The sequence below is a fragment of the Peromyscus californicus genome, unplaced genomic scaffold (assembly GCF_007827085.1).
Source record: "Peromyscus californicus insignis strain IS unplaced genomic scaffold, ASM782708v3 Scaffold_19__1_contigs__length_69161282, whole genome shotgun sequence".
NCBI classification, from domain to species: domain Eukaryota; kingdom Metazoa; phylum Chordata; class Mammalia; order Rodentia; family Cricetidae; genus Peromyscus; species Peromyscus californicus.
This window is the reverse complement of record NW_026294491.1, coordinates 42,601,290-42,615,148: the sequence shown is the minus strand read 5'-3', so window position 1 is coordinate 42,615,148 and position 13,859 is coordinate 42,601,290.

Here is a 13,859-nt window from a genome sequence, read left to right as displayed (position 1 = left end):
AGTTCTCCCCAGCAACCAGTTTCCAAGTTCACAGAACCAAGAAACCAAAGTGAACCCTCTGAAAACAGGAGCCAATATAAACCCTACCCGTGGAAGGTTTTTCTTTTAGGTATTTTGTCACAGTGATGAGGAAACTGACTAATATAACACACTAACTGAAGTCTCTTGGTCATGGACATCCATATGCTTCATAATTTTTATTCCATAAGGCAATCTGAAACCTATTTCACTAAAATAACTTTAATTAAGAAAATAATACCTGTAAATCATTTTCTATTATATTAAGTAGAATGAAAGATTAAAGGATTAATCAGTGTACTTGTCAATAAAATATTAAGTAAGGCCGGGTGGCAGTGGCACATGCCTTTAATCCCATCACTCTGGAGGCAGAGCCAAGTGAATCTCTGTGAGTTCAAGGCCAGCCTGGTCTACAGAGCGAGAGCCAGGACAGGCACCAAAACTACACGGAAAAACCCTGTCTCAAAAAACAAAAACAACAAAAAAATTAAGTGAATTGTCAACCTCATTATCTTTCTAAAACATTAGCTTCTTGCTAATTTAGGGAATAAATATCCTCAAGTGTATAGTATATTTTACACACACACACACACACACACACACACACACACACACACACACACACACAAAACTTTGAGAAGTGGCAGGCTCAGTGATATAACTTTTTCTTATCATTATATTGATTTTGACATAGTTACTGCACCTCAGACATCAGAAAGCTCGGGTCTAGCTTTACACCTTTGGATGCTAGAATTAAATTTCAATATCTCTAATCAGAAAATATTCTCTGAAAATAATTTTCATGGTTTCACAACTTAGTTAACTGCATATATGTTCTTTTACCAATTGTGAGCACACATTGATGTCTCCATTGTTGGAATTCTGAGCTGTTTCCTGGCCTCTCTGGCTTCTCCTATCCCTGAAATCTGAATCTCTCCACCTCGACCACTTCATTCTCTTCGTTTGAGCTCCCAATTTTCTTAAGATAATTTTAGAATCATCTTCTATGACTTGAAAGAAAATCTACTATTTTCAACAATCATAAAATTAGTTTCTATTTTCTAGTACACACATCACAGTGTCTTATAATAGTCTCAATATTCATTATAAGAATAGGTTTACGGCCGGGCAGTGGTGGCGCACGCCTTTAATCCCAGCACTCGGGAGGCAGAGCCAGGCGGATCTCTGTGAGTTCGAGGCCAGCCTGGTCTACAGAGCGAGATCCAGGAAAGGCGCAAAGCTACACAGAGAAACCCTGTCTCGAAAAACCAAAAAAAAAAAAAAAAAAAAAAAAAAAAGAATAGGTTTACAATGCACCAGAAATTCTGTCAACAGAATTTTTAAAATATATTTTTATCTAACTAATTAATTTATTTTGCATCCCCTCTGCAGTTTCCCCTCCCTACTTTCCTCCCAATCCCACCCTTACCTCTTCTCTGCCACTTCCAATTCATTCCTCCTCTGTTCAGAAAGGAGCAGGACTCCCATAGGTATCAACAAGCATGGCATATCAAGTTGCAGTAAGACTAAGCACCCCCTACCTTGTATTAAGCCTGGGCAAGGCAGTCCAGTATGAAGAATAGGTTCCCAAGAGCAAGCTAAAGCATTAAGGATAGCCCCTGCTTCCACTGTTAGGACTCCCACAAGTAGACCAAGCTACACAACTGTCACATACATGTAGAGGGCCTAGGTTGGTCCAATGCAGGCTCCCTGACTGTTGGTTCAGACTCTGAGTTCTTATGTGTCCGGGTTAGTTGATTCTGTGTGTTTTCTTGTGATGTCTTTGGCCCCTCTGACTCCTATAATCCTTTCTCCCTCTCTTTAGCAGTATTCTCCAAGCCCTGCTTAAGGTTTCCCTGGAGTCTCTGCATCTGTTTCCATCAGTTACTGGATGAAGGCTCTCTCCTGACAGTTGGGGTAGTCACCAATCTGATCACAGGAGATAACCAGTTCAGGCTACATATACAACATATCCACTATTGCTAGGAGTCTTAACTGGAATCTTCTTTGCTGATTCATGGGAGTTTCTCTTGCATCAGGTTTCTATCTGACCTGGAAAAGCTCGACCACTTCCTACCCCCACCCCCACTTTCCAGTCACATCTTTCAGTACTCTCCCCTCCCTTCATCCCCCAACTGGATCCCTCAAGTTCCTACTCCACTCAGCCCCAATCTACCAAGGAGATCTCTTCTATTTCCCTTTCTCAGAGAGATCTGTGTGTGTCTTCGCTCCCACCTTGGGTCCTGGTCAGGAGGACTCTTTAAGAGAGGGATTAACTTATAAATGCAAAATGAGACAGTATTTATGGATTTTAATGTAACTGTCAGGCTTAATTTATCCAAGAATTTCTTCTTACTAAAGTCAATTATCTTCTCTCATTAACCCAATTCAATAGAATTTCTAAGCACACCATTCCTGAGTACCTTGCAAAATTTAATATTTAACCAGAGCCATACTGTCATTCTTTCCCTTCATTAATACTTAGTGTTTTCATTTATTTCTTTTCCTGCTTTTATTCTAATTAAGTTCTCAATTCTAATAGTCTCCTTCTTTTCTATCCAACATATGAGTATTCTTTTAAACTGAATGACTTAAGCCAAAGAGTAAATAGCTATATTTTAGAAATACATTACATGTCCTCAGTCTACCTGACTTAGCATTACAATTTCAGAGGAAATTCAGAACAACCTCAGATTCTCCTTGCCCGTCATGTCTCATGGCTAGTGTGGAGAATTTTGCAACATTACACTCCAAGGCTTCTCTGAAATGAACACATCACTCAGCATGCAATTCAGATATTCAGCAAGGATGTACTTCAGGGTACAATCCTCTCCTAACAGTCGTGCTAAATACTGTGAGTTGTGCCTTGTCAGTGGACACTCCTGATAGATATTTACGTGCATCTTACAATTCCTGGTGATAGAACATCCTGTTTATCAACGTATCTAGCTAATTTATTGTAGTGTTTTCTCTTCGTTTTCCTTAATTTCTCCTAGTCCTATTCTCCTGCTTCCTAAGGTTAGCTACCAAATAAATGACTTGCATTTGCTTCAGACAGTATTTTCAGGAGAGTGAAATCTAGTATAAACAAATACTGATTTTTACAGTGCTTGTGCAGTTTGATATAATAGGAGACCTCTGGTCTTTATTCTCAGTATTGAAGGGATGAAACAGACATATACATGTATGTGTGTATGAGAACTCTCTTACTGAGAGGAGGAGAAGAGGGGCAACAGGGCCATATTGTGCCTTCTTCACAAAGGCTGGGCACAGACTCTCAGCAAGCCAAGCGCTTTTAAGGGCCTAAGCAAAAATCCCTGCTACCAAGAAAATTATCCTGCCCCTTTGCAATATTAGTCCTGATCTCCAGAGGAGAACCAAACTACAAACACTTAAATTTCAAAAGCTTTCCACCCTCTTTGCTCCCTTTCTTTTGTCCTTCATCTTTTTCATTCACTTCTTCATATGATTATGGGGGAAAATGTATTGCATTATGACCAGAGCTGACCAACATTGTAGAGCATCCTTGATAATTTCCCTCCTCTTCGGGGAAGGGTCCTGGTAGGCCCTGCTATTCCTGGAATTCAAGAATGGAGACCATGATGTATTTCTGAGATTTTAGCTTTCTTTGGGTAATTAATGCATGTCTGTAGAGGCAAACAGGCAATTCACAGGGAAAGAAATGAATGAACTCATGCATGTACTAAGTTATTTTTTTTTATAAAATCATTACATGAATTCCACTGTCCTTTTTCTGTGTTGGCTTTCCAATGATGCTTCAAATACTTCACTATTGAACTCTGGAAAACCTCACTTTCCCAGAGTAATAACCTCTAGATAAAGGACCCAGGGATTCTTTATTTTCTATTACAGAAGCTGGCATAATTCCTCCACTTTAGTTAGAGAAAAAAATCTCCTCTTTATTAGACCAAACTTATAAAACAACTTTTGAATTGTTCCTTTCTCATTTCTAAATTTCTAACATAAACATGAGAATGAAGACACTATTAGATCTTGACACTTCAACTTACTCTCTCTCTCTCTCTCTCTCTCTCTCTACCTATTTATATATATTTATATATCCTTTAATGACTCAGTTCTTATAATGACTCTTATGAGCCATCACTCTTAACCATAGATTCAAACTTTCCCACAACTCTGATTCAGACAATAACTCAACATGTGTGCCAGTGTCTTTCTAATAATCTCATTGGGAGGAAATCAGATTTTCCAGTTAATGAGTAGCCTGTCTATACCCAGGAACACACCCCATGGAAAGTAGACATATGTCATTTCTAAACCAAAAGAAAAATTAAAAAGACTTCATGATAACCATATAAGGGATAAGGCTAAGGGCATCTTAAGGAGAGATTCCAAAAAGATATGAGTCTTGATTATTCTAACACACCTACCATGCCTCCTTAAGGGGATGCTTTTCTGGGGTAATAAAACCAACAATTCCTTTTTAAATTTCCTCTTCATTACAGATTAACATGAAAACTCCCTTTCTATTTTCCCAGACTCATTTCTTGGGTGTATAATTTTTCACTGGAAAAAGCTTGTCCCATATAATCTTAGAAAAGGAATATCATATTTTAATATAACAATGCAATATAATCTGGAGGTGGAAAGAAATAGTACCCACATGGTGGCCTCAACTACAAAACTACTCTCTGGTTGGATCTTTAAAAAAAAAATACTGAATTTAAATTTCTTATGATCAGGCTTTCATGGCCTCTACCAAAGTCCTTCCACTCACCAAGGAGTCAAAGCTACCCAGAAAAAAGGAACACCGACTCTGGTCCTGACATTTGTACATGATGCACACATAATTCCCTCATAGCAGCTCCCTTGCTGTTCTTTTAAATGCTTCACCAACCACAAAGCTAAGAACTTCCACAGATAGGATCTGAGGCCTGCAGCATGGATTTCCTTGTTTGGTTATCCACCTCATGCTCCCATCAATGTGTTAAAAATATTTTGATTTGTAGACGTAATTTGTACTACTTCTAATAGGAAGTACTTGATGAAATGATTACATCATGGGACATGGAGTTATCGGTAATCTGAGTCTGTGTTACGAAACACCTCCATCATTCACAGTTGGCTCCAGAATGAACTTTCTCATCTTCTGCTTGCATCAGCAGTTTTTCACATGCAGCCTGAAGGAAAATCCACTTTCGCCAGAGGAATCATCTGAATCAGTACTAGGTGCTAGCATAGACCCCTAGTACACAACCCGTTAGCACTCTGTTTTTAGGTTGATGTCAGTGAATTCTGTGTTGCTCACACCTTTTGTGGTTTGATCTACAGACCTAGAGCTTAATACTTTGTTTATTCTATCTATTTTTATGGGTTTTAGGAATATTTAATTCATCATTTTACTGGCACTCAGATTGTCACTTCTCAATAAAACTAAAGAAGAAAGAAATATTTAGAGAAAAATCTACCATTTAGTACTCAAGCTGGCCCTATAGCTAATAATTGTTAATATAACTTGCAAGTATTAAAAAGTGAAAAATATAGTTGAAGATAAACTGGTTTTATGACTTCCTCAATGAGAAGTATTTGATCCTGAGTGGATTTTTGCATGCATAACAATGTTCTAGGCAATAAAACAAAAGATTATGTAAATATTTTTACAAGGGGTGAAAATCAATCTGTCTCTAAAATTCCACTAACTGAATGAGAAAATCTATGCCTACATCATAAGGTTACCATTCCTGGAATGCCTAATATAGTTGTGTGTATTTATGCACACACTTATATAAATATAAACATCTTTGGATGATATTTAAATGCTACTGCTTCTTTTAAAAAATGTTTGAGGGCCTTATCTCACCCAGCTATATGGTTTCAAAAATCTGGAACTTCAAAGAAAGAAAGTAAAAGGGAAATGTTTTTAGATGAGAAAAAATTTTGAAAGGAGATTTTTATCCTAAGGCCAAATCAATATCCAAAGATTATTCCAATAAAATAAAATAAAACAAATAGGGACAAGACCAGGAGAATAAAAGTTGTGAGAATTTAAAAAAAAAATTGTGTGGGGGGAGCTTTTTCGTTTTTTCTTTTTCTGTATTCTTCTCTCATACAATACATCCTGACCTTAGCCTTCCTTCCTCTCCTCCTCCCAACTCACACCCTTCTCCCCAAGATCCACTTCTCCTCCACTTCCCTTCAGAAAATAAGAGGCCTTTCAGGGATAGCGACTGAGCATGGCACAGCAAGATGCAGTAAGACTAGGCATACACCCTCATCTCAAGGCTGGATGAGCCAACCCAGTAGGAGGAAAAGGATCCCAAAAGCAGGCAAAAGAGTCAGAGACCGTCCCACTCCACAAGAGGGGGGACCATGCCCAACAATGCCTGAATGGCTAGGATCCAAAGCTGGATGGCTAAGAGATTTAAAAAATTTAAATTTAAAGGAACATGGCATGGGTAGAACTGCTTACATATAATAAAAAGTTATTAGATTTTTCTAAGTTCAAAAATCCAGTATCAGGATGCAGAACTGATTCTTTGTTTAAAGCAACAAGGCATTCTTAAATATGGTTCTGACCTTAGTTGCAGTTATAAAATACTGACTTAAAAAAGCTAAACCAAAAACAATTCTTTACATTTTATCCTTCTACTAAATAGACTACTTAAGATTCTGTGATGATTAGATTTCATCTAAATATTAGGCATTATGATTTTTCATTGGAGTAAAGCCTTCATTTGCTGGATAGCCAATGCCTTAATTGTAGAAGAAATTTTACTAAAAGTATTAAGTGAAGAATACATGAGAAGAGTTAGATAGATGAAGAGGAAAGGGAGAAATAATGAAATTAAATTTTTTTTAATTTAAATTTGAAAAGAAATTTTTCCTACTTTGGCATTCTTCTTAAATTATATAATAATTATAAAACTTCTATAATATACAAATATTTAAAATTATTTAAAAATTTGGCCTATTGTACAAAACTTTTATTGTGTTTATCATCTTCAGTCCTCTGGAATGGCCAATAAATGAATAGCACCTTAAAAGAAATTGATTCACAAAATTAAAGCTTTTGCTTCCTTAGTCTAAGACATTTCCATTAATTCTTCTGAGTATAAAATCTACCCCTTTTGGAAAACTTCCATTAACTTTGGGAGTCCTATAAAATTAATTTTAAAATTATAAGAACTGTCTCAAATAAAAAGAAATATACTCTTATAAAGGGCTTTAATCATAATAGCTAAAAATTCAGCACTGATTACAGAGTATTTCCACAATGAGTCTCAGGAAAAGTTAAAATCGTGAATATAAGGTAAAATCAAATGATTTCATCAATTCAAAACAAAATGGCATCAAAGACCTCCTTCCACTTGGAAGGAAAAGTCTCTATCAGGTTCTTCTATACACTTTCTATTCTACAGAGCTTCAGAATGTACCCAAGTACTATACAGCCTTGTGGAATGCAGAGACGCTAGAAGATGCTCACCTTCCACTGCAAGGATAATCAGGTACCACAAATATGTAAATTCAGAATTCCCATTTTGTATTTGTAATTTTCAGCCTTTTATTTCTTAAATAGTTGTATAATTAGATATTTTTTATAAAACTGTCTTCACTATATAAAAGGAACTCTATTATCCCAAGTTTATGTATTTATATACTCTTCATTCTCTCATGACTTATATGGAAGAAATTTCATATTCTATTGTGGTAAAGCAGGGCTTGTTTAAATACAGTCATGCTCTGTAAAATGACATTTTGATTGACAGACTGTGTATGAGGGCAGTCAAATAAGATTATAAGGGAGCGGAAAAACATTTATCTCCTAGTAATGTTATTGCTATTGTAATTATAGAGATCAATGCATTACACACCTGTTTGTGGTGATGCCAATATGAGCAGACATGTGCTATAGTCATATGAAATTATAGTACTCAGAGTTATGCACAGTGCATTTTACTTGATAATGGTGACAAAATGTACAGTTGTGTATTTGCTTTACTACCTGTTTAATCATTATAATAGAATGTAGTCCTATTTTTAAAATTAAGTTTATGACATGGTTTGTTACATGGGCAACAGTCTTGTGTATTGCATCCTCTCTCTCTCTCTCTCTCTCTCTCTCTCTCTCTCTCTCTCTCTCTCTCTCTCTCTCTCTCTCTCTCTCTCTCTCTCTCTCTAGTTGTTTTAAGTGGCCAAATGAGTGATTGCCACATAGAAAGTTGTTTTGAGGAACTGCATGCGATTATGATGGCCTAGTCTCCTAAAGACAGATATATTGGTTCTACTTTGAATCTTGCATTGTTGATAGAGCTGTGATTTGCAACACTTTTGATACATCATCCATTACTAAGTTTGCATTATCAAACAAAATGGCCTGGCATTTAAATTAAATAGTGCAAAATTAAATGTTTTTTCTAGTTGACTTCATTGTTTGCCACAGACAGTGAAACTGGGTCCTGTACACCTAGGCAGAGAATGACAGAAGATTAAGAAAGACAGACATAAGTTATGTAGAGCAGAATGTAGGCTGAGCACTCAAATGGAGGTGTACTAACAGCCCAGCATGTCTGTTATTAAAGCATTATTGAGGAGGTAGGTTAGCTTATCTCAGTGAGAGGTCTCTGTCGGGAAGCAGTCTCAAGGAAGCATGATCATTCAGTCATCCAGGATAAGTAAATTACAGTTAGTATTTTTGCATGGACTTCTTGTCTTTAACTAAAGGTCAACCATTTCTCAACATTCATACCTGACTAGGTGAAGGCCTTGCCATTCTCCTGAATTAGATCAAGGAAAGCCTTGCCATTGCCATGAGTCTGAGACACTGAAGGTCCTTGACATGTCCATGCTCATGTATGAACATTCATTCATACAGGAGTATACTAACTTTCTAAATTACGTTTTTATGAACAAATGAATCCCACCCTTATGGATGGCATCACTCAGATTGTCCTTTAATGCTGATGCTGCTGTTGTATCAATCTGAATCTTATAACTAATAAAGCGGCATTCCTTTCATGGGGAAACATGAATATTTGCTGTTACAGCTTGGTCCTGCTTCTAGCTTCTAGCTTCCTCCTTTATAGGAATCATCCGGTGTGAGAGTACTAACATGCCAGCTTGGTCAGCCTGTTGCTATGGTTTCCCAGCAGTCATTGGATATGCCTTGTTGCTTGAAATTATGCTTCGGCATGTCCTTATAGAATTTCATATTTCTACTGTGATTTTGGTTTGCATGAAGCAGTTATTCAGTAAGCCATTGTAATCCATTTTTTTTAAAGTAAGTTTATTTGACTTCAGCAGAATTGAATGTGTTCCCAAGATTTTGTTGGTTCAAAATTTATGGAGGCTTGTCATGTTAGGCAGAACCTTTTGCAATATTGCTACTGCTTGGAGCTGAACAAACGCCAGGATCCCGGAATCTGTTTTCATGCCACTCTGAATCTGGGACACACTGGTTACCCAAGGAGAGATTCAATGGTGACACAGCTGTCAGTTGCACCTAAGGGGTTACCTTTGTTCACTATGACACATTGGAAGTGCTGACATTTAGAGTAACATCTAAATCTGTGGCTTGCAGTCAAATTATAAATCACACACTAACACCATTCTATGGGCTATTAGCTTGGATAGGAGCATTTTGCTCTGCTGGTGTCATATTTTACTAGCTAGCCTTTCTGAGAACATGCTGATTTTCTTTATTTTGTTCTCTATTTCCTTGACAACATGCTGTGTAATGATATTTTCCCAAAATAATACAATTCAATGTTCAATTTTATTTTTCATCTCCAATATAAAATTTATGTTCTTCTGCTACCGTGTAGCCTTTTACCTCTGTAGATGTTAGACTTACCATCATGTGTCTCAGTGAGTAATCATCAATAAATTTTCATTAAAGTATCTTTTTCTGAAAAAAGAAATACAAAATTAATCGAAAATTCTTAAATTTTTGCCTATTTTCTGAGATATTGCCCTCCTCTGTATCTCAACTTAGGCTGTGCTCAAATTTACTGTGTAGCACAAGATAACCTCAAACTGTCATGATATTGCCATCTTAGCCTCCTGAGAGATGGAATTACAAGCACACTCCACGATTTAATTTATTCGATTTAAATTTTTTAATCAAATTAATTTACTTATTTGAATTATTCTTTTTAAATGATTTTAATTTTTAAATTATTGTCAATAATAAAAAATAAAAATATAAAACCAAAATCTGCATAAGCTAATTAAAGCTATTATGTACCAAAGTCATACTTTACACATACACACTCATTTTGAAATCTAAGGTATGAGTACTAAGATATTTCATTTTTATCTCAATTATTTTTATGTCCAATGCATGCTCAATGACAAGGAAGGGACATTAATTCCATTAAATTCATAGGACTAATTTTTGATGTAGGGGGGGCAAGTATACAGTCCTTATTCACTTAAATTTACCTATGGCTAGATAATGTAATTCCATTGCTGACTAACCAACACCCTGGGAAGGAATGGTAAGTATCTGCCATGGGTAAATCAGCAGGAGATTCTATAAGCTAACTCTTCCACTCTTTTAATCCATGTGAGAAATGCTAAGGCAGAAGCCTCTGTCAATCATGGCAAAGATATTCACTGGACTGCTGAAAAATGTTAATACTAATATTGTAGGAAGTGTTGATGTGTGACTTAAAGACTACTACCTCTAAAGGATGCTACTATCAAGGAATGACATTTATTAAAATATTTGTTGTGGGAAACTGTGTCAAAGCTCCTGTACTTTTAAAACACATTTCTAAGGTCCAAATTTCATAGCATATTTGGTAATAAATTAATTCAGTTCAGTTCCAACAAAGTCAACCTGTATAGCTGGACAATATTAATTTTCTGCAAGCGAAAGCCTGACTAACATTCTTTCTCTCTCTAGAATATAATTTGTACAATCAAAGATAAACAAAATGAATATGAACTTGAACATTAAAGAATCTTTTTATTGAAAATATTTTTTCATACAATGAGTTCTGCTTATGGTTTCCTCTCCCTCGTCTCCTACCAGATCCTCATGACCTCCTCACTTAGATACTTAGTTTGTTACCATTTAGGAAGCAGAATATGTCCCCATGAAATTTATATTATAGGATGAGAGATAGACTATAATATATCACAATATATAAATAAAGGAATCCTAGAAAGAAGTAGATATAAGGGAAAACAGAACAGATTACTGAGATTGGGTATAATTAGTGGCATGTTTGAATGAAGAAATAGCAATTATTAATCAAATAGAGTTCTATTTTAATTTAAAGTGATCCAGATAGGTAGGAAACCAGACAACTGCATTTCTGGCAGAAAAAAAAAAACATAAGACCTAGGACAACACAAATTTTATTTTCTGTTCGGCAGGACTTTGAGCAAGGCAACTGTAAGGTAATAGAGAAAGAGGTACTAGTGGTACAGCCAAAGATGAAATCACAGGAGACCTGAATACATCAAGCAATGAGTTTATGCCCTTTTGTGTAACTCTGAACTCTACTATTAGCCTACAAATAATCAGTGATGTGATCTCCATAGCATCTCATGAGGTTATTATTTTATTTTTTTTTTACTGCCAGGTAGAGGGAAAACTAATTGGACAAGAACAAAAAGAAAACATAGTTTAGAATCATTCTAACTTTATAAAAATAGTACAATTAAACAATTGGCACTGTACTTGTACAAGATAAAGCATATATCAATTAAGAATCTCTTAAAATAAACCACATATGTGCCAGATGATCTACTTGCTGTATTTAACTTTAAGGATTATTTGAAAGCTTCACTGTCAAACATCAAGAGTAATATTTGGACACTATTGAAACTACTCTTTTATGATTTATTTCAAAAATTTTCAAGTCATTCATATATATTAATATACTAAACTACATAAATTTTTTATATTCATATGTTGGATAACTGCCTTTTAAAACATAAATTTTATTAATTTGTTTTTAATTTGGCAAACTCAATAAACTAGCAAATCAATGAATTGATTATTTTACAAATTTATTTTGGTAATACCTATTTGACTCAAATAGACTATTAATTACCATGATTTTTAACAACTAGTCAATATATTAACATGAATTTGGATTGGATCTTGACCCTAGAAATAATTTTTTTAATGAGTAGACATGCTATCAGTTGAACAGATGACAAAATTTGATAAAAGTTTGAGTATAAAGGATGGGAGACAAAAAGAGACCCTACAAATTTGCTCCTACATATTGAGTTTGAATCAATGGCAAAGGCTAATGTTGCTGATTGAGACTTCGATATAAGTAATAAGTGGTAGTCTGAAGAAATTGATATTCTTTTTTTTAAGTCTTTTTTTTTTTTAAAGATTTATTTATTATGTATACAATGTTCTGCCTGCATGTATCCCTGCAGGCCAGAAGAGGGCACCAGATCTCATCACAGATGGTTGTGAGCCACCATGTGGTTGCTGGGAATTGAACTCAGGACCTCTAGAAGAGCAGTCAGTGCTCTTAACCTCTGAGCCATCTCTCCAGTCCCGATATTCTTTATTTATGAAGACAAAATAACCATTTGAAGACACCAAGTATACACTACAGTGCATAGGCATGGACCAAACAAGTGATGGATAAAAACAGCCTAAAATTTCAGCAGTCATCAGGTGGCAATTAAAATCAAGGATGTGAAGTGAAAAAAGAGACACTTTTCAATTCATCCTTGAAGTCTCCTACATTTAGATGGTGTGCAGGAGCAACAAAGCTCAAAAGGAGTCTAAAAGATGTCAACAAGAGAGAGGTTTTCCGTGGGAAAGTAATCATATGTGTCCAGTTAAATAGCACACTTTAATCTGGGCCATCGTGTTCCCCTGACCTCTTAAAGTTTCTGATTTTCTATTCATCTCTAGCCTTTGTATTTTAATTTATGTATACACAACAAATCATTCTGTGGTAGAGAAGGTCTTTCTACTTCACCCTTACATAAGATGTTTTTCAAGGATTGCTATTCATTTTTATATGCCCAACACCATATCTAGAAAATACACTCAGAAGTACTTTTGATTGAATGATATTATTTCGAATAAGAATTTAATCATATCCACCATTAAGATGCAAATGCAAATATGGATAAAATATTTAAATATGTCTTATATCATCAATCCAACACTGGGAGTATATTTAAATTGTTACTGGTCATTTTAATCTTTGTTGCTGACAGCCACAAATTGTATCTGTGGATGCACAGATATTATTTCAGTTTTTTCCTTCATCCCTAAAGTTCCCTCTTTGACTTTTAGTAAATATTTCCTGAAACACAGTTAAATTATATATGCTATTCCCAGAATAAAAAACTTGCAAAGAACCATGTCTGCGTACTATACCAGCTCCTGACCAAAGATAATGACCTGCATCTATAGTGCTAAATTTAGTTTTACTTATCCTTGCATCTGTATTTGTATATGCAAGAATGATATGCACTGTGAACTATTACTCAATATTATTTTATTAAAGGGTGGAAGTAGCTGTTGGTGAGAATAAATGTTTTGTGTTTGTTTTTGTTTTTTGTCTTTGTTTTTTTTGTTTTTTGTTTTTTGTTTTCTGAAAAGCCCCTTTGCTCATTTGCTCAGGGACAAGGGCTGCATATAGACTCCTCCACAAAGTCCTACACTTGGAACTACACCATTGTGTAAACAAAATTTCTCGATATTTGTTCATTTCTGATATCAAAGTACTCATGGAAATTATCCAAGTGTGAAGAAGTTCTTGTCTGTGAGCCAAAATAATATAACAGAATAATCTAGTGCACATAAAAATATAAAAACAAAATAGAATAGTAATGTATCTTCAAAATCAGTAATCTTCAGATGTGTG